Raw genomic sequence first — 27,187 nt, 5'->3', positions numbered from 1 at the left:
TTTCAGTTAACAGCTGAACGCGCTAACCGATTGCGCCACAGAGACTTAGAGAAAAGTCACCTACAGTGGTAGAAAGGCGGAACTTTGTCTCAAAAGGTCTGCTATATGAACCCTGATGTAAGTTTGTTGAGAGTGAGAGAGAAAAGTAACAGAAACGCCCAACGTGGGGCTCGAACCCACGACCCTGAGATTAAGAGTCGCATGCTCTACCGACTGAGCTAGCCAAAGTTGATGAGAAACTCTTTCAAGAGCTAGACAATGTTTAAAGTAATACCCTCCCTACCCGTGACAATCTTCTGCTAAATCCTGATTTCATCTTGTAACGCTGGACAGAATGTGGCTCATGATATATGCCCAGTGCACGTGTTAGCAGTTGCAAGGCAGCAAAATGCAGAATTCGCCCCTGCGTAGGCTTGAAACACCACCCTTTCAGTTAACAGCCGAACACGCTAACCGATTGCGCCACAGAGACTTAGGGAAAAGTCACCTACAGTGGTAGAAAGGCGGAACTTTGTCTCAAAAGGTCTGCTATACGAACCCTAATGTAAGTTTGCTGAGAGAGAAAAGAAACAGAAACGCCCAACGAGGGGCTCAAACCCACGACCCTGAGATGAAGAATCTCATGCTCTACCGACTGAGCTAGCCAGGTTGATGAGAAGCTGTTTCAGGAGCTAGACACTGTTTACAGTAATACCTTCCCTACCCGTGAGAATATTCTGCTAAATCCTGATTTCATCTTGTAACGCTGGACAGAATGTGGCCCAGGATATATGCCCAGTGCACGTGTTAGCAGTTGCAAGGCAGCAAAATGTCTAATTCGTCCCTGGGTGGGCTTGAACCACCAACCTTTCAGTTAACAGCCGAACGCGCTAACTGATTGCACCACAGAGACTTAGGCAAAAGTCACCTACAGTGGTAGAAAGGCGGAACTTTGTCTCAAAAGGTCTGCTATATGAACCCTAATGTAAGTTTGTTGAGAGAGAGAGAGAAAAGTAACAGAAACAGCCAACGTGGGGCTCGAACCCACGACCCTGAAATTAAGAGTCTCATGCTCTACCGACTGAGCTAGCCAAAGTTGATGAGAAGCTCTTTCAAGAGCTAGACACTGTTTACAGTAATACCTTCCCTACCCGTGACAATCTTCTGCTAAATCCTGATTTCATCTTGTAACGCTGGACAGAATGTGGCCCATGATATATGCTCAGTGCACGTGTTAGCAGTTGCAAGGCAGCAAAATGCAGAATTCGTCCCTGCGTAGGCTTTAACAACAACCTTTCAGTTAACAGCCAAACACGCTAACCAATTGCGCTACAGAGACTTAGGAAAACGACACCTACAGTGGTAGAAAGGCGGAACTTTGTCTCAAAAGGTCTGCTATACGAACCCTAATGTAAGTTTGCTGAGAGAGAGAGAGAAAAGTAACAGAAACGCCCAACGAGGGGCTCAAACCCCCAACCCTGAGATGAAGAATCTCATGCTCCACCGACTGAGCTAGCCAGGTTGATGAAAAGCTGTTTCAAGAGCTAGACACTGTTTACAGTAATACCTTCCCTACCCATGACAATATTCTGCTAAATCCTGATTTCATCTTGTAACGCTGGACAGAATGTGACCCAGGATATATGCCCAGTGCACGTGTTAGCAGTTGCAAGGCAGCAAAATGCCTAATTCGTCCCTGGGTGGGCTTGAACCACCAACCCTTCAGTTAACAGCCGAACGCACTAACTGATAGCCCAACAGAGACTAAGGGAAAAGTCACCTACAGTGGTAGAAAGGCGGAACTTTGTCTCAAAAGGTCTGCTATACGAACCCTAATGTAAGTTTGTTGAGAGAGAGAGAGAGAGAAAAGTAACAGAAACACCCAACGGGGGGCTCGAACCCACGACCCTGAGATTAAGAGTCTCATGCTCTACCGACTGAGCTAGCCGGGCTGATGAGAAACTCTTTCAAGAACTAGACACTGTTTTCTGTAATAACTTCCCTACCTTTGAAAATCTTCTGCTAAATCCTGATTTCATCTTGTAACGCTGGACAGAATGTGGCCCAGGATATATGTCCAGTGCACGTGTTAGCAGTTGCAAGGCAGCAAAATGCCTAATTCGTCCCTGGGTGGGGTTGAACCACCAACCTTTCAGTTAACAGCCGAACGCACTAACCTATTGCGCCACAGAGACTGAGTAAGAAGTCACCTACAGTGGTAGAAAGGCGGAACTTTGTCTCAAAAGGTCTGCTATACGAACCCTAATGTAAGTTTGTTGAGAGAGAGAGAGAAAAGTAACAGAAACGCCCAACGAAGGGCTCAAACCCACGACCCTGAGATGAAGAATCTCATGCTCTACCGACTGAGCTAGCCAGGTTGATGAGAAGCTGTTTCAAGAGCTAGACACTGTTTACAGTAATACCTTCCCTACCTGTGAGAATATTCTGCTAAATCCTGATTTTGTCTTGTAACGCTGGACAGAATGTGGCCCAGGATAAATGCCCAGTGCACGTGTTAGCAGTTGCAAGGCAGCAAAATGCCTAATTCGTCCCTGGGTGGGCTTGAACCACCAACCTTTCAGTTAACAGCCGAACGCGCTAACCGATTGCGCCACAGAGACTTAGGGTAAAGTCACCTACAGTGGTAGAAAGGCGGAACTTTGTCTCAAAAGGTCTGCTCTACGAACCCTAATGTAAGTTTGCTGAGAGAGAGAAAAGTAACAGAAACCCCCGACGAGGGGCTCAAACCCACGACCCTGAGATGAAGAATCTCATGCTCTACCGACTGAGCTAGCCAAGGTTGATGAGAAGCTGTTTCAAGAGCTAGACACTGTTTACAGTAATACCTTCCCTACCCGTGAGAATATTCTGTTAAATCCTGATTTCATCTTGTAACGCTGGACAGAATGTGGCCCAGGATATATGCCCAGTGCACGTGTTAGCAGTTGCAAGGCAGCAAAATGCTTAATTCGCCGCTGGGTGGGCTTGAACCACCAACCTTTCAGTTAACAGTTGAATGCGCTAACTGATTGCGCCACACAAACTTAGTAAAAATTCACCTACAGTGGTAGAAAGGCGGAACTTTGTTTCAAAAGGTCTGCTATATGAAGCCTAATGAAAGTTTGCTGAGAGAGAGGCAACAGAAACACCCAACGTGGGGCACGAACCCACGACCCTGAGAATAAGAGTCTCATGCTCTACTGACTGACCTAGCCGGCTGAAGCTTGTTTAAGAGCTAGACACCGTTTTCTGTAATACCTTCCCTACCCGTGACAATCTTCTGCTAAATCCTGATTTCATCTTGTAACGCTGGACAGAATGTGGCCCAGGATATATGCCCAGTGCACGTGTTAGCTGTTGCAAGGCAGCAAAATGTCTAATTCATCCCTGGGTGGGGTTGAACCACCAACCTTTCAGTTAACAGCCGAACGCGCTAACCTATTGCGCCACAGAGACTTAGGGAAAGGTCACCTACAGTGGTAGAAAGGCGGAACTTTGTCTCAAAAGGTCTGCTATATGAATCCTAATGTAAGTTTGTTGAGAGTGAGAGAGAAAAGTAACAGAAACGCCCAACGTGGGGCTCGAACCCACGACCCTGAGATTAAGAGTCTCATGCTCTACCGACTGAGCTAGCCGGGCTGATGAGAAACTCTTTTAAGAACTAGAAACTGTTGTCTGTAATACCTTCCCTACCTCTGAAAATCTTCTGCTAAATCCTGATTTCATCTTGTAACGCTGGACAGAATGTGGCCCATGATATATACCCAGTGCACGTGTTAGCAGTTGCAAGGCAGCAAAATGCCTAATTAGTCCTTGGGTGGGCTTGAACCACCAACCTTTCAGTTAACAGCCGAACACGCTAACCGATTGCGCCACAGAGACTTAGGGAAAAGTCACCTACAGTAGTTGAAAGGCGGAACTTTGTCTCAAAAGGTCTGCTATATGAACCCTAATGTAAATTTGTTGAGAGTGAGAGAGAAAAGTACAGAAACGCCCAACGTGGGGCTCGAACCCACGACCCTGAGATTAAGAGTCTCATGCTCTACTGACTGAACTAGCCTGGCTGATGAGACACTCTTTCAAGAACTAGAAACTGTTTTCTGTAATAACTTCCCTACCTTTGAAAATCTTCTGCTAAATCCTGATTTCATCTTGTAACGCTGGACAGAATGTGGCCCAGGATATATGTCCAGTGCACGTGTTAGCAGTTGCAAGGCAGCAAAATGCTTAGTTCGCCCTTGGGTGGGCTTGAACCACCAACCTTTCAGTTAACAGTTGAACGCGCTAACTGATTGCTCCACACAAACTTAGTAAAATGTCACTTACAGTGGTAGAAAGGCGGAACTTTGTTTCAAAAGGTCTGCTATATGAAGCCTAATGAAAGTTTGCTGAGAGAGAGGCAACAGAAACACCCAACGTGGGGCTCGAACCCACGACCCTGAGAATGAGAGTCTCATGCTCTACTGACTGACCTAGCCGGCTGAAGCTCGCTTAAGAGCTAGACACCATTTTCTGTAATACCTTCCCTACCCGTGACAATCTTCTGCTAAATCCTGATTTCATCTTGTAACGCTGGACAGAATGTGGCCCAGGATATATGCCCAGTGCACGTGTTAGCAGTTGCAACGCAGCAAAATGTCTAATTCGTCCCTGGGTGGGGTTGAACCACCAACCTTTCAGTTAACAGCCGAACGCGCTAACCTATTGCGCCACAGAGACTTAGGGAAAGGTCACCTACAGTGGTAGAAAGGCGGAACTTTGTCTCAAAAGGTCTGCTATACGAACCCTAATGTAAGTTTGCTGAGAGAGAGAGAGAATAGTAACAGAAACGCCCAACGAGGGGCTCAAAACCACGACCCTGAGATGAAGAATCTCATGCTCTACCGACTGAGCTAGCCAAGGTTGATGAGAAGCTGTTTCAAGAGCTAGACACTGTTTACAGTAATACCTTCCCTACCCATGAGAATATTCTGCTAAATCCTGATTTCATCTTGTAACGCTGGACAGAATGTGGCCCAGGATAAATGTCCAGTGCACGTGTTAGCAGTTGCAAGGCAGCAAAATGCTTAATTCGCCCCTGGGTGGGCTTGAACCACCAACCTTTCAGTTAACAGTTGAACGTGCTAACTGATTGCGCCTCACAAACTTAGTAAAAAGTCACCTACAGTGGTAGGAAGGCGGAACTTTGTTTCAAAAGGTCTGCTATATGAAGCCTAATGAAAGTTTGCTGAGAGAAAGGCAACAGAAACACCCAACGTGGGGCTCGAACCCACGGCCCTGAGAATAAGAGTCTCATGCTCTACTGACTGACCAAGTCGGCTGAAGCTCGTTTAAGAGCAAGACAACGTTTTCTGTAATACCTTCCCTACCCGTGACAATCTTCTGCTAAATCCTGATTTCATCTTGTAACGCTGGACAGAATGTGGCCCAGGATATATGCCCAGTGCACGTGTTAGCAGTTGCAAGGCAGCAAAATGCCTAATTCGTCCCTGGGTGGGCTTGAACCACCAACCTTTCAGTTAACAGCCGAACGCGCTAACCGATTGCGCCACAGAGACTTAGGGAAAAGTCACCTACAGTGGTAGAAAGGCGGAACTTTGTCTCAAAAGGTCTGCTATATGAACCCTAATGTAAGTTTGTTGAGAGTGAGAGAGAAAAGTAACAGAAACGCCCAACGTGGGGCTCGAACCCACGACCCTGAGATTAAGAGTCTCATGCTCTACCGACTGAGCTAGCCGGGCTGATGAGAAAGTCTTTCAAGAACTAGACACTGTTTTCTGTAATAACTTCCCTACCTTTGAAAATCTTCTGCTAAATCCTGATTTCATCTTGTAACGCTGGACAGAATGTGGCCCAGGATATATGTCCAGTGCACGTGTTAGCAGTTGCAAGGCAGCAAAATGCCTGATTCGTCCCTGGGTGGGGTTGAACCACCAACCTTTCAGTTAACAGCCGAACGCGCTAACCTATTGCGCCACAGAGACTGAGTAAGAAGTCACCTACAGTGGTAGAAAGGCGGAACTTTGTCTCAAAAGGTCTGCTATACGAACCCTAATGTAAGTTTGTTGAGAGAGAGAGAGAAAAGTAACAGAAACGCCCAACGAAGGGCTCAAACCCACGACCCTGAGATGAAGAATCTCATGCTCTACCGACTGAGCTAGCCAGGTTGATGAGAAGCTGTTTCAAGAGCTAGACACTGTTTACAGTAATACCTTCCCTACCCGTGAGAATATTCTGCTAAATCCTGATTTTGTCTTGTAACGCTGGACAGAATGTGGCCCAGGATATATGCCCAGTGCACGTGTTAGCAGTTGCAAGGCAGCAAAATGCAGAATTCGTCCCTGCGTAGGCTTTAACAACAACCTTTCAGTTAACAGCCGAACACGCTAACCAATTGCGCTACAGAGACTTAGGGAAAAGACACCTACAGTGGTAGAAAGGCGGAACTTTGTCTCAAAAGGTCTGCTATACGAACCCTAATGTAAGTTTGCTGAGAGAGAGAGAGAGAAAAGTAACAGAAACGCCCAACGAGAGGCTCAAATCCACGACCCTGAGATGAAGAATCTCATGCTCTACCGACTGAGCTAGCCAAGGTTGATGAGAAGCTGTTTCAAGAGCTAGACACTGTTTACAGTAATACCTTCCCTACCCGTGAGAATATTCTGTTAAATCCTGATTTCATCTTGTAACGCTGGACAGAATGTGGCCCAGGATATATGCCCAGTGCACGTGTTAGCAGTTGCAAGGCAGCAAAATGCTTAATTCGCCGCTGGGTGGGCTTGAACCACCAACCTTTCAGTTAACAGTTGAATGCGCTAACTGATTGCGCCACACAAACTTAGTAAAAATTCACCTACAGTGGTAGAAAGGCGGAACTTTGTTTCAAAAGGTCTGCTATATGAAGCCTAATGAAAGTTTGCTGAGAGAGAGGCAACAGAAACACCCAACGTGGGGCACGAACCCACGACCCTGAGAATAAGAGTCTCATGCTCTACTGACTGACCTAGCCGGCTGAAGCTTGTTTAAGAGCTAGACACTGTTTTCTGTAATACCTTCCCTACCCGTGACAATCTTCTGCTAAATCCTGATTTCATCTTGTAACGCTGGACAGAATGTGGCCCAGGATATATGCCCAGTGCACGTGTTAGCTGTTGCAAGGCAGCAAAATGTCTAATTCGTCCCTGGGTGGGGTTGAACCACCAACCTTTCAGTTAACAGCCGAACGCACTAACCTATTGCGCCACAGAGACTTAGGGAAAGGTCACCTACAGTGGTAGAAAGGCGGAACTTTGTCTCAAAAGGTCTGCTATATGAATCCTAATGTAAGTTTGTTGAGAGTGAGAGAGAAAAGTAACAGAAAAGCCCAACGTGGGGCTCGAACCCACGACCCTGAGATTAAGAGTCTCATGCTCTACCGACTGAGCTAGCCGGGCTGATGAGAAACTCTTTTAAGAACTAGAAACTGTTGTCTGTAATACCTTCCCTACCTCTGAAAATCTTCTGCTAAATCCTGATTTCATCTTGTAACGCTGGACAGAATGTGGCCCATGATATATACCCAGTGCACGTGTTAGCAGTTGCAAGGCAGCAAAATGCCTAATTCGTCCTTGGGTGGGCTTGAACCACCAACCTTTCAGTTAACAGCCGAACGCGCTAACCTATTGCGCCACAGAGACTGAGTAAGAAGTCACCTACAGTGGTAGAAAGGCGGAACTTTGTCTCAAAAGGTCTGCTATACGAACCCTAATGTAAGTTTGTTGAGAGAGAGAGAGAAAAGTAACAGAAACGCCCAACGAAGGGCTCAAACCCACGACCCTGAGATGAAGAATCTCATGCTCTACCGACTGAGCTAGCCAGGTTGATGAGAAGCTGTTTCAAGAGCTAGACACTGTTTACAGTAATACCTTCCCTACCCGTGAGAATATTCTGCTAAATCCTGATTTTGTCTTGTAACGCTGGACAGAATGTGGCCCAGGATATATGCCCAGTGCACGTGTTAGCAGTTGCAAGGCAGCAAAATGCCTAATTCGCCCCTGGGTGGGCTTGAACCACAAACCTTTCAGTTAACAGCCGAACGCACTAACCGATTGCGCCACAGAGACTTAGGGTACAGTCACCTACAGTGGTAGAAAGGCGGAACTTTGTCTCAAAAGGTCTGCTCTACGAACCCTTATGTAAGTTTGCTGAGAGAGAGAGAGAAAAGTAACAGAAACGCCCAACGAGGGGCTCAAACCCACGACCCTGAGATGAAGAATCTCATGCTCTACCGACTGAGCTAGCCAAGGTTGATGAGAAGCTGTTTCAAGAGCTAGACACTGTTTACAGTAATACCTTCCCTACCTGTGAGAATATTCTGCTAAATCCTGATTTCATCTTGTAACGCTGGACAGAATGTGACCCAGGATATATGCCCAGTGCACGTGTTAGCAGTTGCAAGGCAGCAAAATGCCTAATTCGTCCCTGGGTGGGGTTGAACAACCAACCTTTCAGTTAACAGCCGAACACGCTAACCAATTGCGCTACAGAGACTTAGGGAAAAGACACCTACAGTGGTAGAAAGGCGGAACTTTGTCTCAAAAGGTCTGCTATACAAACCCTAATGTAAGTTTGCTGAGAGAGAGAGAGAAAAGTAACAGAAACACCCAACGAGGGGCTCAAACCCACGACCCTGAGATGAAGAATCTCATGCTCTACCGACTGAGCTAGCCAGGTTGATGAGAAGCTGTTTCAAGAGCTAGATAATGTTTACAGTAATACCTTCCCTACCCATGAGAATATTCTGCTAAATCCTGATTTCATCTTGTAACGCTGGACAGAATGTGGCCCAGGATATATGCCCAGTGCACGTGTTAGCAGTTGCAAGGCAGCAAAATGCCTAATTCGCCCCTGGGTGGGCTTGAACCACAAACCTTTCAGTTAACAGCCGAACGCACTAACCGATTGCGCCATAGAGACTTAGGGTACAGTCACCTACAGTGGTAGAAAGGCGGAACTTTGTCTCAAAAGGTCTGCTCTACGAACCCTAATGTAAGTTTGCTGAGAGAGAGAGAGAAAAGTAACAGAAACGCCCAACGAGGGGCTCAAACCCACGACCCTGAGATGAAGAATCTCATGCTCTACCGACTGAGCTAGCCAAGGTTGATGAGAAGCTGTTTCAAGAGCTAGACACTGCTTACAGTAATACCTTCCCTACCTGTGAGAATATTCTGCTAAATCCTGATTTCATCTTGTAACGCTGGACAGAATGTGACCCAGGATATATGCCCAGTGCACGTGTTAGCAGTTGCAAGGCAGCAAAATGCCTAATTCGTCCCTGGGTGGGGTTGAACCACCAACCTTTCAGTTAACAGCCGAACACGCTAACCAATTGCGCTACAGAGACTTAGGGAAAAGACACCTACAGTGGTAGAAAGGCGGAACTTTGTCTCAAAAGGTCTGCTATACAAACCCTAATGTAAGTTTGCTGAGAGAGAGAGAGAAAAGTAACAGAAACACCCAACGAGGGGCTCAAACCCACGACCCTGAGATGAAGAATCTCATGCTCTACCGACTGAGCTAGCCAGGTTGATGAGAAGCTGTTTCAAGAGCTAGATAATGTTTACAGTAATACCTTCCCTACCCATGAGAATATTCTGCTAAATCCTGATTTCATCTTGTAACGCTGGACAGAATGTGGCCCAGGATATATGCCCAGTGCACGTGTTAGCAGTTGCAAGGCAGCAAAATGTCTAATTCGTCCCTGGGTGGGGTTGAACCACCAACCTTTCAGTTAAAAGCCGAACGCGCTAACCTATTGCGACACAGAGACTTAGGGAAAGGTCACCTACAGTGGTAGAAAGGCGGAACTTTGTCTCAAAAGGTCTGCTATACGAACCCTAATGTAAGTTTGCTGAGAGAGAGAGAAAAAAGTAACAGAAACGCCCAACGAGGGGCTCAAACCCACAACCCTGAGATGAAGAATCTCATGCTCTACCGACTGAGCTAGCCAAGGTTGATGAGAAGCTGTTTCAAGAGCTAGACACTGTTTACAGTAATACCTTCCCTACCCGTGAGAATATTCTGCTAAATCCTGATTTCATCTTGTAACGCTGGACAGAATGTGGCCCAGGATAAATGCCCAGTGCACGTGTTAGCAGTTGCAAGGCAGCAAAATGCTTAATTCGTCCCTGGGTGGGCTTGAACCACCAAGCTTTCAGTTAACAGCCGAACGCGCTAACCAATTGCACCACAGAGACTTAGGGAAAAGTCACCTACAGTGGTAGAAAGGCGGAACTTTGTTTCAAAAGGTCTGCTATATGAAGCCTAATGAAAGTTTGCTGAGAGAGAGGCAACAGAAACATCCAACGTGGGGCTCGAACCCACGACCCTGAGAATAAGAGTCTCATGCTCTACTGACTGACCTAGCCGGCTGAAGCTCGTTTAAGAGCTAGACACCGTTTTCTGTAATACCTTCCCTACCCGTGACAATCTTCTGCTAAATCCTGATTTCATCTTGTAACGCTGGACAGAATGTGGCCCAGGATATATGCCCAGTGCACGTGTTAGCAGTTGCAAGGCAGCAAAATGCCTAATTCGTCCCTGGGTGGGGTTGAACCACCAACCTTTCAGTTAACAGCCGAACGCGCTAACCTATAGCGCCACAGAGACTGAGTAAGAAGTCACCTACAGTGGTAGAAAGGCGGAACTTTTTTTCAAAAGGTCTGCTATAAGAACCCTAATGAAAGTTTGCTGAGAGAGAGAGAGGCAACAGAAACACCCAACGCGGGGCTCGAACCCACGACCTTGAGATTAAGGGTCTCATGCTCTACCAACTGAACTAGCCGGCTGAAGTTCATTTAAGAGCTAGACACCGTTTACAGTAATACCTTCCCTACCCATGAGAATATTCTGCTAAATCCTGATTTCATCTTGTAACGCTGGACAGAATGTGGCCCAGGATATATGCCCAGTGCACGTGTTAGCAGTTGCAAGGCAGCAAAATGTCTAATTCGTCCCTGGGTGGGGTTGAACCACCAACCTTTCAGTTAACAGCCGAACGCGCTAACCTATTGCGACACAGAGACTTAGGGAAAGGTCACCTACAGTGGTAGAAAGGCGGAACTTTGTCTCAAAAGGTCTGCTATACGAACCCTAATGTAAGTTTGCTGAGAGAGAGAGAGAAAAGTAACAGAAACGCCCAACGAGGGGCTCAAACCCACGACCCTGAGATGAAGAATCTCATGCTCTACCGACTGAGCTAGCCAAGGTTGATGAGAAGCTGTTTCAAGAGCTAGACACTGTTTACAGTAATACCTTCCCTACCCGTGAGAATATTCTGCTAAATCCTGATTTCATCTTGTAACGCTGGACAGAATGTGGCCCAGGATAAATGCCCAGTGCACGTGTTAGCAGTTGCAAGGCAGCAAAATGCTTAATTCGTCCCTGGGTGGGCTTGAACCACCAAGCTTTCAGTTAACAGCCGAACGCGCTAACCAATTGCGCCACAGAGACTTAGGGAAAAAGTCACCTACAGTGGTAGAAAGGCGGAACTTTGTTTCAAAAGGTCTGCTATATGAAGCCTAATGAAAGTTTGCTGAGAGAGAGGCAACAGAAACATCCAACGTGGGGCTCGAACCCACGACCCTGAGAATAAGAGTCTCATGCTCTACTGACTGACCTAGCCGGCTGAAGCTCGTTTAAGAGCTAGACACCGTTTTCTGTAATACCTTCCCTACCCGTGACAATCTTCTGCTAAATCCTGATTTCATCTTGTAACGCTGGACAGAATGTGGCCCAGGATATATGCCCAGTGCACGTGTTAGCAGTTGCAAGGCAGCAAAATGCCTAATTCGTCCCTGGGTGGGGTTGAACCACCAACCTTTCAGTTAACAGCCGAACGCGCTAACCTATAGCGCCACAGAGACTGAGTAAGAAGTCACCTACAGTGGTAGAAAGGCGGAACTTTTTTTCAAAAGGTCTGCTATAAGAACCCTAATGAAAGTTTGCTGAGAGAGAGAGAGGCAACAGAAACACCCAACGCGGGGCTCGAACCCACGACCTTGAGATTAAGGGTCTCATGCTCTACCAACTGAACTAGCCGGCTGAAGTTCATTTAAGAGCTAGACACCGTTTACAGTAATACCTTCCCTACCCGTGACAATCTTCTGCTAAATCCTGATTTCATCTTGTAACGCTGGACAGAATGTGGCCCAGGATATATGCCCAGTGCACGTGTTAGCAGTTGCAAGGCAGCAAAATGCCTAATTCGTCCCTGGGTGGGCTTGAACCACAAACCTTTCAGTTAACAGCCGAACGCGCTAACCTATTGCGCCACAGAGACTGAGTAAGAAGTCACCTACAGTGGTAGAAAGGCGGAACTTTGTCTCAAAAGGTCTGCTATACGAACCCTAATGTAAGTTTGTTGAGAGAGAGAGAGAAAAGTAACAGAAACGCCCAACGAAGGGCTCAAACCCACGACCCTGAGATGAAGAATCTCATGCTCTACCGACTGAGCTAGCCAGGTTGATGAGAAGCTGTTTCAAGAGCTAGACACTGTTTACAGTAATACCTTCCCTACCCGTGAGAATATTCTGCTAAATCCTGATTTTGTCTTGTAACGCTGGACAGAATGTGGCCCAGGATATATGCCCAGTGCACGTGTTAGCAGTTGCAAGGCAGCAAAATGTCTAATTCGTCCCTGGGTGGGGTTGAACCACCAACCTTTCAGTTAAAAGCCGAACGCGCTAACCTATTGCGACACAGAGACTTAGGGAAAGGTCACCTACAGTGGTAGAAAGGCGGAACTTTGTCTCAAAAGGTCTGCTATACGAACCCTAATGTAAGTTTGCTGAGAGAGAGAGAGAAAAGTAACAGAAACGCCCAACGAGGGGCTCAAACCCACAACCCTGAGATGAAGAATCTCATGCTCTACCGACTGAGCTAGCCAAGGTTGATGAGAAGCTGTTTCAAGAGCTAGACACTGTTTACAGTAATACCTTCCCTACCCGTGAGAATATTCTGCTAAATCCTGATTTCATCTTGTAACGCTGGACAGAATGTGGCCCAGGATAAATGCCCAGTGCACGTGTTAGCAGTTGCAAGGCAGCAAAATGCTTAATTCGTCCCTGGGTGGGCTTGAACCACCAAGCTTTCAGTTAACAGCCGAACGCGCTAACCAATTGCACCACAGAGACTTAGGGAAAAGTCACCTACAGTGGTAGAAAGGCGGAACTTTGTTTCAAAAGGTCTGCTATATGAAGCCTAATGAAAGTTTGCTGAGAGAGAGGCAACAGAAACATCCAACGTGGGGCTCGAACCCACGACCCTGAGAATAAGAGTCTCATGCTCTACTGACTGACCTAGCCGGCTGAAGCTCGTTTAAGAGCTAGACACCGTTTTCTGTAATACCTTCCCTACCCGTGACAATCTTCTGCTAAATCCTGATTTCATCTTGTAACGCTGGACAGAATGTGGCCCAGGATATATGCCCAGTGCACGTGTTAGCAGTTGCAAGGCAGCAAAATGCCTAATTCGTCCCTGGGTGGGGTTGAACCACCAACCTTTCAGTTAACAGCCGAACGCGCTAACCTATAGCGCCACAGAGACTGAGTAAGAAGTCACCTACAGTGGTAGAAAGGCGGAACTTTTTTTCAAAAGGTCTGCTATAAGAACCCTAATGAAAGTTTGCTGAGAGAGAGAGAGGCAACAGAAACACCCAACGCGGGGCTCGAACCCACGACCTTGAGATTAAGGGTCTCATGCTCTACCAACTGAACTAGCCGGCTGAAGTTCATTTAAGAGCTAGACACCGTTTACAGTAATACCTTCCCTACCCATGAGAATATTCTGCTAAATCCTGATTTCATCTTGTAACGCTGGACAGAATGTGGCCCAGGATATATGCCCAGTGCACGTGTTAGCAGTTGCAAGGCAGCAAAATGTCTAATTCGTCCCTGGGTGGGGTTGAACCACCAACCTTTCAGTTAACAGCCGAACGCGCTAACCTATTGCGACACAGAGACTTAGGGAAAGGTCACCTACAGTGGTAGAAAGGCGGAACTTTGTCTCAAAAGGTCTGCTATACGAACCCTAATGTAAGTTTGCTGAGAGAGAGAGAGAAAAGTAACAGAAACGCCCAACGAGGGGCTCAAACCCACGACCCTGAGATGAAGAATCTCATGCTCTACCGACTGAGCTAGCCAAGGTTGATGAGAAGCTGTTTCAAGAGCTAGACACTGTTTACAGTAATACCTTCCCTACCCGTGAGAATATTCTGCTAAATCCTGATTTCATCTTGTAACGCTGGACAGAATGTGGCCCAGGATAAATGCCCAGTGCACGTGTTAGCAGTTGCAAGGCAGCAAAATGCTTAATTCGTCCCTGGGTGGGCTTGAACCACCAAGCTTTCAGTTAACAGCCGAACGCGCTAACCAATTGCGCCACAGAGACTTAGGGAAAAAGTCACCTACAGTGGTAGAAAGGCGGAACTTTGTTTCAAAAGGTCTGCTATATGAAGCCTAATGAAAGTTTGCTGAGAGAGAGGCAACAGAAACATCCAACGTGGGGCTCGAACCCACGACCCTGAGAATAAGAGTCTCATGCTCTACTGACTGACCTAGCCGGCTGAAGCTCGTTTAAGAGCTAGACACCGTTTTCTGTAATACCTTCCCTACCCGTGACAATCTTCTGCTAAATCCTGATTTCATCTTGTAACGCTGGACAGAATGTGGCCCAGGATATATGCCCAGTGCACGTGTTAGCAGTTGCAAGGCAGCAAAATGCCTAATTCGTCCCTGGGTGGGGTTGAACCACCAACCTTTCAGTTAACAGCCGAACGCGCTAACCTATAGCGCCACAGAGACTGAGTAAGAAGTCACCTACAGTGGTAGAAAGGCGGAACTTTTTTTCAAAAGGTCTGCTATAAGAACCCTAATGAAAGTTTGCTGAGAGAGAGAGAGGCAACAGAAACACCCAACGCGGGGCTCGAACCCACGACCTTGAGATTAAGGGTCTCATGCTCTACCAACTGAACTAGCCGGCTGAAGTTCATTTAAGAGCTAGACACCGTTTACAGTAATACCTTCCCTACCCGTGACAATCTTCTGCTAAATCCTGATTTCATCTTGTAACGCTGGACAGAATGTGGCCCAGGATATATGCCCAGTGCACGTGTTAGCAGTTGCAAGGCAGCAAAATGCCTAATTCGTCCCTGGGTGGGCTTGAACCACAAACCTTTCAGTTAACAGCCGAACGCGCTAACCTATTGCGCCACAGAGACTGAGTAAGAAGTCACCTACAGTGGTAGAAAGGCGGAACTTTGTCTCAAAAGGTCTGCTATACGAAACCTAATGTAAGTTTGTTGAGAGAGAGAGAGAAAAGTAACAGAAACGCCCAACGAAGGGCTCAAACCCACGACCCTGAGATGAAGAATCTCATGCTCTACCGACTGAGCTAGCCAGGTTGATGAGAAGCTGTTTCAAGAGCTAGACACTGTTTACAGTAATACCTTCCCTACCCGTGAGAATATTCTGCTAAATCCTGATTTTGTCTTGTAACGCTGGACAGAATGTGGCCCAGGATATATGCCCAGTGCACGTGTTAGCAGTTGCAAGGCAGCAAAATGCCTAATTCGCCCCTGGGTGGGCTTGAACCACAAACCTTTCAGTTAACAGCCGAACGCACTAACCGATTGCGCCACAGAGACTTAGGGTACAGTCTCCTACAGTGGTAGAAAGGCGGAACTTTGTCTCGAAAGGTCTGCTCTACGAACCCTAATGTAAGTTTGCTGAGAGAGAGAGAGAAAAGTAACAGAAACGCCCAACGAGGGGCTCAAACCCACGACCCTGAGATGAAGAATCTCATGCTCTACCGACTGAGCTAGCCAAGGTTGATGAGAAGCTGTTTCAAGAGCTAGACACTGTTTACAGTAATACCTTCCCTACCTGTGAGAATATTCTGCTAAATCCTGATTTCATCTTGTAACGCTGGACAGAATGTGACCCAGGATATATGCCCAGTGCACGTGTTAGCAGTTGCAAGGCAGCAAAATGCCTAATTCGTCCCTGGGTGGGGTTGAACCACCAACCTTTCAGTTAACAGCCGAACACGCTAACCAATTGCGCTACAGAGACTTAGGGAAAAGACACCTACAGTGGTAAAAAGGCGGAACTTTGTCTCAAAAGGTCTGCTATACAAACCCTAATGTAAGTTTGCTGAGAGAGAGAGAGAAAAGTAACAGAAACACCCAACGAGGGGCTCAAACCCACGACCCTGAGATGAAGAATCTCATGCTCTACCGACTGAGCTAGCCAGGTTGATGAGAAGCTGTTTCAAGAGCTAGATAATGTTTACAGTAATACCTTCCCTACCCATGAGAATATTCTGCTAAATCCTGATTTCATCTTGTAACGCTGGACAGAATGTGGCCCAGGATATATGCCCAGTGCACGTGTTAGCAGTTGCAAGGCAGCAAAATGTCTAATTCGTCCCTGGGTGGGGTTGAACCACCAACCTTTCAGTTAAAAGCCGAACGCGCTAACCTATTGCGACACAGAGACTTAGGGAAAGGTCACCTACAGTGGTAGAAAGGCGGAACTTTGTCTCAAAAGGTCTGCTATACGAACCCTAATGTAAGTTTGCTGAGAGAGAGAGAGAAAAGTAACAGAAACGCCCAACGAGGGGCTCAAACCCACAACCCTGAGATGAAGAATCTCATGCTCTACCGACTGAGCTAGCCAAGGTTGATGAGAAGCTGTTTCAAGAGCTAGACACTGTTTACAGTAATACCTTCCCTACCCGTGAGAATATTCTGCTAAATCCTGATTTCATCTTGTAACGCTGGACAGAATGTGGCCCAGGATAAATGCCCAGTGCACGTGTTAGCAGTTGCAAGGCAGCAAAATGCTTAATTCGTCCCTGGGTGGGCTTGAACCACCAAGCTTTCAGTTAACAGCCGAACGCGCTAACCAATTGCACCACAGAGACTTAGGGAAAAGTCACCTACAGTGGTAGAAAGGCGGAACTTTGTTTCAAAAGGTCTGCTATATGAAGCCTAATGAAAGTTTGCTGAGAGAGAGGCAACAGAAACATCCAACGTGGGGCTCGAACCCACGACCCTGAGAATAAGAGTCTCATGCTCTACTGACTGACCTAGCCGGCTGAAGCTCGTTTAAGAGCTAGACACCGTTTTCTGTAATACCTTCCCTACCCGTGACAATCTTCTGCTAAATCCTGATTTCATCTTGTAACGCTGGACAGAATGTGGCCCAGGATATATGCCCAGTGCACGTGTTAGCAGTTGCAAGGCAGCAAAATGCCTAATTCGTCCCTGGGTGGGGTTGAACCACCAACCTTTCAGTTAACAGCCGAACGCGCTAACCTATAGCGCCACAGAGACTGAGTAAGAAGTCACCTACAGTGGTAGAAAGGCGGAACTTTTTTTCAAAAGGTCTGCTATAAGAACCCTAATGAAAGTTTGCTGAGAGAGAGAGAGGCAACAGAAACACCCAACGCGGGGCTCGAACCCACGACCTTGAGATTAAGGGTCTCATGCTCTACCAACTGAACTAGCCGGCTGAAGTTCATTTAAGAGCTAGACACCGTTTACAGTAATACCTTCCCTACCCATGAGAATATTCTGCTAAATCCTGATTTCATCTTGTAACGCTGGACAGAATGTGGCCCAGGATATATGCCCAGTGCACGTGTTAGCAGTTGCAAGGCAGCAAAATGTCTAATTCGTCCCTGGGTGGGGTTGAACCACCAACCTTTCAGTTAACAGCCGAACGCGCTAACCTATTGCGACACAGAGACTTAGGGAAAGGTCACCTACAGTGGTAGAAAGGCGGAACTTTGTCTCAAAAGGTCTGCTATACGAACCCTAATGTAAGTTTGCTGAGAGAGAGAGAGAAAAGTAACAGAAACGCCCAACGAGGGGCTCAAACCCACGACCCTGAGATGAAGAATCTCATGCTCTACCGACTGAGCTAGCCAAGGTTGATGAGAAGCTGTTTCAAGAGCTAGACACTGTTTACAGTAATACCTTCCCTACCCGTGAGAATATTCTGCTAAATCCTGATTTCATCTTGTAACGCTGGACAGAATGTGGCCCAGGATAAATGCCCAGTGCACGTGTTAGCAGTTGCAAGGCAGCAAAATGCTTAATTCGTCCCTGGGTGGGCTTGAACCACCAAGCTTTCAGTTAACAGCCGAACGCGCTAACCAATTGCGCCACAGAGACTTAGGGAAAAGTCACCTACAGTGGTAGAAAGGCGGAACTTTGTTTCAAAAGGTCTGCTATATGAAGCCTAATGAAAGTTTGCTGAGAGAGAGGCAACAGAAACATCCAACGTGGGGCTCGAACCCACGACCTTGAGATTAAGGGTCTCATGCTCTACCAACTGAACTAGCCGGCTGAAGTTCATTTAAGAGCTAGACACCGTTTACAGTAATACCTTCCCTACCCGTGACAATCTTCTGCTAAATCCTGATTTCATCTTGTAACGCTGGACAGAATGTGGCCCAGGATATATGCCCAGTGCACGTGTTAGCAGTTGCAAGGCAGCAAAATGCCTAATTCGTCCCTGGGTGGGCTTGAACCACAAACCTTTCAGTTAACAGCCGAACGCGCTAACTGATTGCGCCACAGAGACTTAGGGAAATGTCACCTACAGTGGTAGAAAGGCGGAACTTTGTCTCAAAAGGTCTGCTATATGAACCCTAATGTAAGTTTGTTGAGAGTGAGAGAGAAAAGTAACAGAAACGCCCAACGTGGGGCTCGAACCCACGACCTTGAGATTAAGAGTCTCATGCTCTACCGACTGAGCTAGCCGGGCTGATGAGAAACTCTTTCAAGAACTAGATACTGTTTTCTGTAATAACTTCCCTACCTTTGAAAATCTTCTGCTAAATCCTGATTTCATCTTGTAACGCTGGACAGAATGTGGCCCAGGATATATGTCCAGTGCACGTGTTAGCAGTTGCAAGGCAGCAAAATGTCTAATTCGTCTTTGGGTGGGAGTGAACCACCAACCTTTGAGTTAACAGCCGAACGCGCTAACCTATTGCGCCACAGAGACTTAGGGAAAGGTCACCTACAGTGGTAGAAAGGCAGAACTTTGTCTCAAAAGGTCTGCTATACGAACCCTAATGTAAGTTTGCTGTAAGAGAGAGAGAAAAGTAACAGAAACGCCCAACGAGGGGCTCAAACCCACGACCCTGAGATGAAGAATCTCATGCTCTAGCAACTGAGCTAGCCAAGGTTGATGAGAAGCTGTTTCAAGAGCTAGACACTGTTTACAGTAATACCTTCCCTACCCGTGAGAATATTCTGCTAAATCCTGATTTCATCTTGTAACGCTGGACAGAATGTGGCCCAGGATAAATGCCCAGTGCACGTGTTAGCAGTTGCAAGGCAGCAAAATGCTTAATTCGTCCCTGGGTGGGCTTGAACCACCAACCTTTCAGTTAACAGCCGAACGCGCTAACCAATTGCACCACAGAGACTTAGGGAAAAGTCACCTACAGTGGTAGAAAGGCGGAACTTTGTTTCAAAAGGTCTGCTATATGAAGCCTAATGAAAGTTTGCTGAGAGAGAGGCAACAGAAACATCCAACGTGGGGCTCGAACCCACGACCCTGAGAATAAGAGTCTCATGCTCTACTGACTGACCTAGCCGGCTGAAGCTCGTTTAAGAGCTAGACACCGTTTTCTGTAATACCTTCCCTACCCGTGACAATCTTCTGCTAAATCCTGATTTCATCTTGTAACGCTGGACAGAATGTGGCCCAGGATATATGCCCAGTGCACGTGTTAGCAGTTGCAAGGCAGCAAAATGGCTAATTCGTCCCTGGGTGGGGTTGAACCACCAACCTTTCAGTTAACAGCCGAACTCGCTAAACTATTGCGCCACAGAGACTGAGTAAGAAGTCACCTACAGTGGTAGAAAGGCGGAACTTTGTTTCAAAAGGTCTGCTATAAGAACCCTAATGAAAATTTGCTGAGAGAGAGAGAGGCAACAGAAACACCCAACGCGGGGCTCGAACCCACGACCTTGAGATTAAGGGTCTCATGCTCTACCGACTGAACTAGCCGGCTGAAGCTCATTTAAGAGCTAGACACCGTTTACAGTAATACCTTCCCTACCCGTGACAATCTTCTGCTAAATCCTGATTTCATCTTGTAACGCTGGACAGAATGTGGCCCAGGTAATATGCCCAGTGCACGTGTTAGCAGTTGCAAGGCAGCAAAATGCCTAATTTGATTCTGGGTGGGCTTGAACCACCAACCTTTCAATTGACAGCCGAACGCGCTAACAGATTGCGCCACAGAGACTTAAGGAAAGGTCACCTACAGTGGTAGAAAGGCGGAACTTTGTCTCAAAAGGTCTGCTATATGAACCATAATGTAAGTTTCCTGAGAGAGAGAGAGAAAAGTAACAGAAACGCCCAACGTGGGGCTCGAACCCAGGACTCTGAAATTAAGAGTCTCATGCTCTACTGTTGGAATATCTTGCCAATTCCATACGTGTTCAATAAGAAAAGGTCTGGAGAGGGTTTTCTTCAATGCTAAAAATATTAGTAATTTATTGCATACAAATGAATAATTCGATGACAGAGCTCTGGGTTTTATTACCCCAATGGAATACAAGAATTACATTCAAGATGTTCGCAACTAACATACATTTCCTGACTCCAGCATATATACACAACCGACCTTAACAGGTGGAGTTTTGGTTTAACGTCACTTATCAGTCATTCTGCAGTCCCTTGGCCCTTTGTTACCCCTGGACATTACTTCCTCTTTCTGCAACCTTTCTCTGCATACCAGAACTGAACACTTCCGTGCATCTTTAATATATTTCACACTTCTACAAGCATCATGACAACTTGTGACATGTCTAGACTATAGTTCTGGAACAAACCTAAATTTATTCTTATTCTGGTTTTTCCACTTGTCAGCAGTTCTTCTAAAAAGTATGCAGCACAGTAAAAAAGAGGAAGTTTGTCTGGTCAAGATGTTTTATAATACAATAGAAAAGATTGATTAATCTGTTGTTAGTCTAAACATTTTCCTAATAAAAAAACACAAAAGTAATGAAAATAAATTCCTTTTCTCCAACAATTCCCCTTTTCTGCTCCTCTCTGGAGCAGAGAAAAACAAAAACAGATAATCAAATCTCCACAAAAATGTCCCATTGTCATTACTGCAGGCCTTTGCCTAAATCTTTGTTTTACCTCTTATTCAAAACAATCGTTAACATTATAGTGCTCATTCATTATGTTAGATGATGCCTATAACCCCTTTCAACTAAATTTCTTTAACTTTTTTAGATTCAGTTTATAATTTCTACACTCTTGGTTCTCCTCTTCAGTGGTGCAGTCTCTTTCCTCTTGAAGTCACATTCTTATACACTTTATCAATAAAGGTAATTTTTTCTTCTTCTTCCCCAACAAAATTAGAATAAGAATGACAATAATAAAAATGTAAACAAAATTTAAAAAACTCCAACATAAAAAAATAAAAATCTGATTAAAAGGAAATCCACGCCCATAAAGATATGCTCTAATTAAAAATCCCACTGTATAACTACGATCAAAGATCAACACCTGTGAAAACACATGTGATTGGAATTAGAAATTCACTAATACAAAATTATAATCCCCATGAATAGTTCAAACTGAATTTCAACATTTTAAATTCATTACAGCACAAAAATTACAATTGAGATTTAGGATGAAAAATCAACAACTTCAAAGTAGGATTCAACTCAACAATTATTAAAATGAAAGATTCAGAACTTAATCGTAACAATGTTATTAAACTAACAACTCAAACTCGTCACCAAATGATTAAAACCAAAATTCAAACATATTTAAACTAGATTCCTTTTTTTTTTTCTCAATGTCTTAAAATGGGAAAATCAAAAACACAACAATGTGATTAAAATAAAATAAAAATCTTAAGAATCTCTTCAAATAAAAGGCTCAAAAACCACAATGGCTTAAAATAAAAATCTTAAAGTGTCTTTAAATGAAAGATTTAAAAACAACAATGGCTCAAACTAAAATAATCTTTAAAAATGTGTTCAAATAAAAGAATCTTAAAATCCTCTTCAAATAAAAGAATCTTAAACTCATAATGATGTGTTTAAAATAAAATAATCTTAAAATGTCTTAAAATAAAAGATTACGAAAAAAAACATACAAATGTCTTAAAATAAAAGATAAAAAGCATAAAAAAATTCTTAAACTAAAAGATAAAAAAACATAAAGAATGTCTTCACATAAAAGATAAAAAAATAATATGTCTAAAATAAAAGAATAAAAATAATTTACGTCATTTCGGTTCAACTAGTTGCCCATACACTTTTTATATACTTTTATAAGCTAACTAAAAATCACTACATTTCCTCATCCGTTTCTTTCAGCTGTATTTTGACTTCATCATTAAACTTCTTCACATGGTTATATGTGAAAGAAAATCTGTTTTCTTAAACTCTCTTATTATGTTTCAATTCTTTTATCAGATTAGAACTGTTAATTTTTACCCAATGACGTGAGTTCAATTTTTCATGTTCAAATTTCTTCTTTACGCATAAATATTTTTTTTTCTGATACCAACCTTTTCTAGTTTTTAATATCCCATCTTAATTTAGATGATTCAACATAATATTTTGCTTTTAGTAAATCTTTACTTAAATAATCAATTCCATCAAAATGTATAATTCAAATGATTCCAGTTACCAATAGTTGTTTCTTCTTCTTTAGTCACCACCATACATTGTACTTCCTCCTATATCGTGTTCATGCCCTGTATCAGTAAACCTATGAAAATTTGCAAAAATAGTTAAATATCATTTCAACATTATACATTTAGAGATTCATTGTATATTTTCCTTTAAGTCTTTTTCTTAGTTATTATTTTCATAACAAAACCTTAATAAATTTCATATTACCAGTCATCATATGGTCTCAAATGGTTCTTGACAGCACCCTGCCTCTTACTTTACCCACAAGTTCCTTTTTCTGAGTGTCTGATCTCCAGACATAATTAGCAGTTTGCTGTGGTCCGGTTTGGAGGAGCCCACATTTCTGAGGCAGACTACTGATCTTTCACAGTGCCCCTCCATACTCAGATGCTCTAGGCCTTTCAAGCATCACTGCTCCGCTCCACAACCATCTCACTCAACACCTGCCTACCTGTACAGGTGCCTAGTCTTCCGCGACAAAATTCCTGGCTTAGGTCGCTCCTGGTGGCCAACGAGAGTCTTACCCGTCTTTGGAATAATGTCTCATGGAGACCAGTTACTGCTCTTCTCCACTGCAACCTCCTTCTCAGTTTTCCTTCAGAACTTGGTATCTCTGATGTTAGGGAAACATGCACTCAAGAACCATGTGAGCCATTGAGACCACATTCTAGAGTTTAACCAATGAGACAGGTTTTATTAAGTTTAATCTCAATTTGACCCCCAATAATAGTTTTAAGTAAAGTTTGACATCTTCACTACCATCCACTCAGCACTATGGTCTGCTTAGTCTGCAGGCAAAGCTGTAGGGCACTACGATGGTGGAGACTAAAAAACAAGACACAGTTGGGTTATTATTCATAAAACACAAATTATGACATGGCCTACCATGTGGTATAATTGTTCAACATTATTGCTATATCTCAGGGTTCATATTAGGCCTTGACCCCTCATGTTTGTTTAACATATATTTTTATATCTGAAATGCAATGTTTAATTATCGATTTCTTTCTTGGTGTTTATCCTTTTTAAATTTAGAAAAATTAAACTCACTTCATCTTGTTCATCCACATCCACTAAGTGTCCATGATTTTTCTTTGACCCTAGATGATGGCTTAGATAGTCTTATGCTGCTGATTTTCATAGATGAAAACAGCCAGTGTAAGCCATAACAATTTTTTTAATCATTATTATTACTAATATTATTATTCTATTTAGTTTTTGCACCTAAACTCAATCTTGTCCTCTCACATCAAATCTCAGTTCCTCAAAGTGTTACTTCCCCAAAGTGTTACAAGTGCAACTATTTTTCTAGTTTCTATCTCATCAGTTTAATGTCTCTGTCTTTCTCTCTCTCTATGTATATAATATTTTTCAAACCTATTTCAATATATTTTAAACATTTCTTCTTCTTCTTTCTATCAAACCATAACTTGGATTTCTTTAATTCTAAGCTTTTAAGTTTTTCTTATCCATATTTTTTATCTTCCTTACATATTTGCTCATTCACTCTTCAGTTGATCAATATTAAACTGTCACATTTTCTTCTAATTTTTCTCTTCATCGACCAGAGACTTATGCCAATTTTATCTCTTTGCTGTTTAACAGCTCATCTCGAAGTCATTTTCCTCATTTTTCCTCAAATATATTTATTCTAATGTTTCTTTAATAGCTGGTCTTTATGTTGTATTTTAATTTCTCTTTATTTTTCCTATTAGTATTATTAATTTATTTGTTCTTATTGTTCTAGTCAACAACTACTGGTCTATTGTTTTAGTCACCCTCCTCTATTTAGTAAATTCATTTCTTTATTAATATATTCATTCGTATAGCTTCAAATTCCATTTCAACAAATATAACTGTATTAAGCATATTTCCCATTATTTCTTTATTTCACTTGTCTTTTTTATACCGCATTGTAATAGATTTGTTTATTTTGTAACTGATACTATATCCCTAATTATTATATCACAGTCTATCATTATTTAATCAAAACAATTTTATATACTCTTTTAATATAATTTTCTCCTTCTGCCCCTACTTCAACTGCTTCTTCCTCATGAAAAGGAGTGGCTCCTTTTTTCTGACTTCCTTTTTGTTGTCAGTCTGTCTAAGATTGTCTGCCTGAGCACTTCCTCTTTTTTCTCCCCTCATCGGTCTTTCTACAGCTGTTCCAACAAATGCCAAAATCATGCCACATTACAAATTCCAACTAATTTTTTTCCATTTCTTACTACCACAACATCTTTATTGCCCCCTTTTACTATGTTATTAACTTTGTAAAACTCAAATTCTCTGTTTCTCAAAATTGTAGCCAATTTAACTGTTCAATTATTGCTCTACTCACATATTTTACACAATTTTCACATTTAAGCTTCTCATATATTGTTTCTCATTTCCTTTCCAAAATTTTTTCTTCTTAGTTCCAATCATTTACCACTTGTCCCATTGAGTTTTTAATTTTGTCTATGACATTTCCATATTGCTCACATTCTTAATCGAATTAATTATGCATTTTTCACACCTCCACTTCCTCGAATCTACAGTGTTTTTCACACACTCACTAATGAACTTCTGTATGTTGCATTTACTGCACATACACAATCAAAAAATATATATATATTTATCCTCCTCAAACAATCAAATTTTCACCTGCAAACTTCTTGCACTTTGCCAATTACTGAACTTTCACAATTCTAAATGACATTTAATTGAATATCATATACGCTTATATACAGCCGGCTAAATATCTGTACACTATGCTTATTTCAACTGTTAGTCACTAACGCAACAGACAAACATTTACATAAAATAAAATGCGCGCTTTTCACAATTCTCAACTTCTAATCACTTCTTATATTTACACTCGCCTTCAACAGAGTCGACTTTTCTATGTATGTTTAATCTTTTCTATGTATGTTTAATTATTATTGTTATTATTATTTTCACTGTATTTTCTACAGAGTCACAACCTCAGTGAAGCAAGTTATCCACACACAGTCACAACCTCGGCGATTAAACTGTCCCTAATTTTATTTACAATCTCACCCTATAGCTGTCTTTAACGCTTGGACCTACTAAAACGTAGGGGCTTGCACCCAGACTGTTCGGGACCACCCGTCGGCTCGTCCCTCGGACTCCCGCCCTTATAGCCCAAAATTCAGTCAATGCCGTTGCCCAGATAAAATCACAGTATTGGCAGAGACAGCAGTCACCTGAACAGCACACCCTAGGATGGTATTATATTAATTCAGTGTAGGAGCACAGACCTCGTCTGATCTTTCCTTCTACCAAACAAGCAAAAACAGTCAAAGTGTATCAAATTATTTTCTGATTTACTTAGTGAATGCCATATGACGAAAACGTAATAATACCCGAAGCTGCACAGTCACAGCTTTATCTGGTCTCCTGTGCAATACAGTCTCAGCCCATCCTGGCCTTCCTGTATCTACACTATACTACTCTATCCTAAACTATTAGTCTTCTCTACACTATTCTATACTATTCTAAACTACCCTATCTATTTCTTCATATTATTCTGACAGACCGGTTAACATTTAAAGCATATATACATTTAAACTCATCGAATTATTCAAATGCTTATACTTTTAACTACATCAATCCTACATATCACATGACATCAAACAATTTAGATTAGGCCAATTGCAGAAATTCGATGTAACAGGTTTTCTGCTTACCTTATTTTTTTGGCGCCGATGATGTCAATGCAATACGACAGATCAATAACTTCCTCTCCCCCTTTTCCACGTCGGGGTCACCAAATTGTTGGAATATCTATCTCTATTCCATGCGTGTTCAATATAAAAAGGTCTTGAGAGGTTTTTCTTCAATGTCAAAAATATTAGTAATTTATTAGATACAAATGAATAATTCGATGACAGAGCTCTGGGTTACATTACCCCAATGCAATACAAGAATTACATTCAAGAGGTTCGCAACTAACATACATTTCCTGACTTCAGCATATATACACAACCGATCTTAACAGGAGGAGTTTTGGTGTAACGTCACTTGTCAGTCATTGTTCAGTCCTCCATTGGCCGCCCCTTCGACATACTTCCTCTTTTACTACGAATTCTCTGCCCAACAACAAAGTATACATCTTTCTGTGTTCTGTGTTCAGTTTTAACACCTCTCTTCAGACAGGAAGTTTCTGCAGAGCTGAATTTAATTTTGGACCCGCATCTATCTACTTCTGCAAAAATGCTAATTAGTATGCACAGCACTCACCCACAACATTAGAAGTTCAGTTAATATATGACCCTTACATGACCAATACAAATAATTGTTTGATTAAAAGAAAAGAGACAAAAAAAAAATAAAAATGGTTCCTATTATTCAATACATTGATTGATTTGAAATTCATATGGCACTAACATGACTGTGTTTTAATTTCTGTAATAAATATGCCTGTCATGCCAGGATCTTGATGGTTTATTATAGATATGTTGTTTACATGAAATC

At 43.3% G+C, this 27,187-nt stretch overlaps 1 protein-coding gene and 12 non-coding genes across 13 annotated transcripts in view; 1 reads left to right on the top strand and 12 right to left on the bottom strand.

The window, feature by feature from the left end:
• LOC137491106 (uncharacterized) overlaps window positions 1-27,187 on the top strand; it is a 1,257,671-nt gene that overhangs the window by 79,451 nt on the left and 1,151,033 nt on the right. The window lies entirely within an intron of this gene.
• trnak-cuu (transfer RNA lysine (anticodon CUU)) lies at window positions 1,859-1,931 on the bottom strand. Its single transcript has one exon. It is a non-coding gene; the product is annotated as a tRNA-Lys (tRNA).
• trnan-guu (transfer RNA asparagine (anticodon GUU)) lies at window positions 2,527-2,600 on the bottom strand. Its single transcript has one exon. It is a non-coding gene; the product is annotated as a tRNA-Asn (tRNA).
• trnak-cuu (transfer RNA lysine (anticodon CUU)) lies at window positions 3,546-3,618 on the bottom strand. Its single transcript has one exon. It is a non-coding gene; the product is annotated as a tRNA-Lys (tRNA).
• On the bottom strand, window positions 4,625-4,698 carry trnan-guu (transfer RNA asparagine (anticodon GUU)). Its single transcript has one exon. It is a non-coding gene; the product is annotated as a tRNA-Asn (tRNA).
• On the bottom strand, window positions 5,464-5,537 carry trnan-guu (transfer RNA asparagine (anticodon GUU)). The gene has a single exon. It is a non-coding gene; the product is annotated as a tRNA-Asn (tRNA).
• Window positions 5,648-5,720, bottom strand: trnak-cuu (transfer RNA lysine (anticodon CUU)). The gene has a single exon. It is a non-coding gene; the product is annotated as a tRNA-Lys (tRNA).
• On the bottom strand, window positions 5,890-5,963 carry trnan-guu (transfer RNA asparagine (anticodon GUU)). Its single transcript has one exon. It is a non-coding gene; the product is annotated as a tRNA-Asn (tRNA).
• On the bottom strand, window positions 7,340-7,412 carry trnak-cuu (transfer RNA lysine (anticodon CUU)). The gene has a single exon. It is a non-coding gene; the product is annotated as a tRNA-Lys (tRNA).
• On the bottom strand, window positions 9,288-9,361 carry trnan-guu (transfer RNA asparagine (anticodon GUU)). The gene has a single exon. It is a non-coding gene; the product is annotated as a tRNA-Asn (tRNA).
• On the bottom strand, window positions 16,015-16,088 carry trnan-guu (transfer RNA asparagine (anticodon GUU)). Its single transcript has one exon. It is a non-coding gene; the product is annotated as a tRNA-Asn (tRNA).
• trnak-cuu (transfer RNA lysine (anticodon CUU)) lies at window positions 18,719-18,791 on the bottom strand. The gene has a single exon. It is a non-coding gene; the product is annotated as a tRNA-Lys (tRNA).
• trnan-guu (transfer RNA asparagine (anticodon GUU)) lies at window positions 19,388-19,461 on the bottom strand. The gene has a single exon. It is a non-coding gene; the product is annotated as a tRNA-Asn (tRNA).

This window comes from Danio rerio, chromosome 4, assembly GCF_049306965.1.
Source record: "Danio rerio strain Tuebingen ecotype United States chromosome 4, GRCz12tu, whole genome shotgun sequence".
Taxonomy (NCBI): domain Eukaryota; kingdom Metazoa; phylum Chordata; class Actinopteri; order Cypriniformes; family Danionidae; genus Danio; species Danio rerio.
The sequence above is the reverse complement of the archived record's forward strand: the minus strand, read 5'-3'. Positions and strand labels throughout refer to the sequence as shown.